General features: G+C 42.9%; 1 pseudogene; it reads left to right on the top strand.

Moving 5' to 3' along the window:
• The first annotated feature begins 524 nt into the window (after positions 1–524).
• LOC128468741 (uncharacterized) lies at positions 525–704 on the top strand (annotated as a pseudogene).
• The last annotated feature ends 2,228 nt before the right edge of the window (positions 705–2,932 follow it).

The following is a 2,932-nucleotide window of genomic DNA, read 5'->3' as shown; positions in this document are numbered from 1 at the left end:
CAGTTTTGCACGCTGCTGCACATGGTGAGCGCACGTCTTTGCACAGGCGGTTACCCTTGCACTTTCCTCCATAACACCATTCGGGCATGGAGTGAAATTATTTTTGTATCTGGCTAGGTCAGCACGGCCTGCCCTTATTTATTTTTCCCTATTTATTTATCACAATGTGTGAAAGCACGTGTGCCTATTAATTTGTTTTGGATTTCACGGTCACCAAACCCTATGCGAGGCCACGTTCACCCTTAGTTTTTTCGATTTGGCACCTTTGTTTTTGGACACTGTCTTTGGCAGTGAAGCCTAAGGGGGTTTCTCTCTAACGGGAGTACCCCAAAGGTAAGGGTTCTCATCCTTTTGGGTGAGTCCCATAGATCCGACCCTCCCATGGGGGAGGGAAGGAATCAGTCTGGGTACCTCTTCGGGGGACCCAGTATTCGTATCGGGCTTCCGCTGCCTCTTCGGAGCACGGAATGCAGCACCAAGGAGCACGCACCTCGGGCTTCAAAAAAAAAAAAATGAGTGGTGATCTCGCTTCTCGGCCTTTTGGCTAAGATCAAGTGTAGTCTCTCTTGTGGTGGGGAGAGATGACACTGATCCTCTGGCCTTAGGGTTCGGGAAAGCTATGGAACCCGAGGTGAAATTGCCCTGGCAGAAATGCCGGAGTCACCGTGTGTGGTATTGCACGCCATTGCACACGGTGAGCGCACGTTTCCACTGGCGGCCTTCCAGCACTACTCGCCCCCATGTACCATCAGGTCTTGGGGATGAGATATATTTTTGAATCCGGCAGGCCAGAAATGGCCTGTCTTTAAATTATTTTTCTTTATTTATTTAATCACATCGTGTGATCACGAGCGCCAATTAATTTGTCCCCCTTTTTGAATTCACGGCTTTTGAAATTCTCGGCTTGGCCATCACTATTCTTTGGCACACGATTTTGTCACTTCGTTTTTGGACACTGTTTTCTTTTTAAGAGGCAGTGAAGCCTGGACTTTGCTGGAGGAGGATTGGAGCCTTCTGGCCCTTTCCTCTCTTCAAGAAGGCCAGCAAGGAGTCTCACTCTTCGGGGTGAGACTCAAGATCCGACCCTCCCATGGGGGGGGTGGAATTTGTCCAAGTTCTCCGTGAGGGAACTCGGTATCGTAGTCTGGCTTCTGCTGCCTTGTGCACAGAATGCGGCACCAAAGGAGCACGCACCTCGGGCTTCCAAAAAAAAAAAAAAAAAAATCTCTTGTGGTGGGGAGGGATGACGCTGATCCTCTGGCCTTAGGGTTCGGGAAAGCTATGGAACCCGAGGTGAAATTGCCCTGGCAGAAATGCCGGAGTCACCGTGTGTGGTATTGCACGCCACTGCACACGGTGAGCGCACGTTTCCACTGGCGGCCTTCCAGCACTACTCGCCCCCATGTACCATCAGGTCTTGGGATGAGAATTATTTTTGAATCCGGCAGGCCAGAAATGGCTTGTCCTTAAATTATTTTTCTTTAATTTATTTAACCCCTTAAGGACAATAGGGGTTTTTACTCGTAGTATATTGTGGGACAATGGCTCTTTTAACGTTTTTCAGTGTTACTGTTTAGCTGTGATTTTCTTCTCTCTCATTTCATGCTCCCACACATATTATATATTGTTTTTTTCAGGACAAACAGGGCTTTCTTTAGATACCATTAATTTTATCATATCATCTAATTTACTATAAAAAAAATGATAAAATATGGGGATTTTTTGTTAAAAAATTACTTTTTCTCACTTTTTAAACATAAAACTTTTACTCATCTGCAAAAACGAATGAAAAAACCTGCTAAATAGATTCTACTATTTGTCCTGAGTTTAGAAATACCCAATGTTTTTATGTTTTTTTGCTTTTTTCAGCACGTTATGGGGCAATAAGTACAGGTAGCGTTTTGCCATTTCAAAACCTTTTTTTCCAAATCTGGTAATTCTTCCCCCCATGTGCCATTTCAGGTATCTTTGAAGCCGGCCAATGAAATTTACCCCATCAAATCATATATTTTTAAAAACTAGACACCCCAAGGTATTTGAAATGCTGGTATTTTAACCCTTTCAATGCACTAATTTTACCACTACCCTTTGTGAAACTTTATGGTAGTAATTCTTTTTGTATTTTTTTCACACATGTTGTATAAATTTATCGCTCCTGGTGTATGTCCGTGTCACACAACACCCCAATATGTGTTCAGTAACATCTCCTGAGCGCAGCGATACCCCACATGCATGGGTTTGTAGGGTTATTTGGGAGGTAAAAGGCCGCCTTTGTGAGGTGTGTATTTTTTTGCCATTTAGACATCTGCCCCATGTCCCATATTTGGGACATCTTTGAACCCGGCCAATTCAATTTACCCCATCAAATCATATATTTTTTAATACTAGACACCCTATGGGCATTTGTAATGCCAATATTTCCATAATGGAATTTTTGTAAAGATATTAGGACATATTTTGTAAAAATTTTAGGACTTGCTTATTAAAAACTTTTTTTTTTTTTTTGGTGACAGTGGGGATTTTTACATGTTACCGTATTTTTGACATTTTTTTGAAACATTTTTTAAATTTTTTTTTTAATTTTTTTTTTTTTTTTTTTTTTTTTTTTTTTACTAGTCACTCTCACTAGTGAGCTGGGCTCCATTGACCTTGCATGGTTGGATGCAGTACCTGCATTCAACCTGCAGGAGGAGCTCGAGAGTTCTCAAGAGGGTCTGGATAGACCCTCTGTGAACTCATATCTATTGTTAATGCCATCCTGTGAATGACGGCAACGTCATTCACAGGATGGCACTTGTGGTTGCTCCTCGGAGCAATCACAAGGCGATCGGGGGTCGGGGGGTAGTGTTGCTGACATGCCTCGATATCGAGGCATGTCAGCAACACAGTTTATGCTTAGGAAGCGATTCATATCGCTTCCTAAGCAGTTTTA

Source organism: Spea bombifrons, chromosome 1, assembly GCF_027358695.1.
Source record: "Spea bombifrons isolate aSpeBom1 chromosome 1, aSpeBom1.2.pri, whole genome shotgun sequence".
Lineage (NCBI taxonomy): Eukaryota > Metazoa > Chordata > Amphibia > Anura > Pelobatidae > Spea > Spea bombifrons.
Note: the sequence above shows the minus strand (reverse complement) of the source record. Positions and strands in the feature narration are given on the sequence as shown.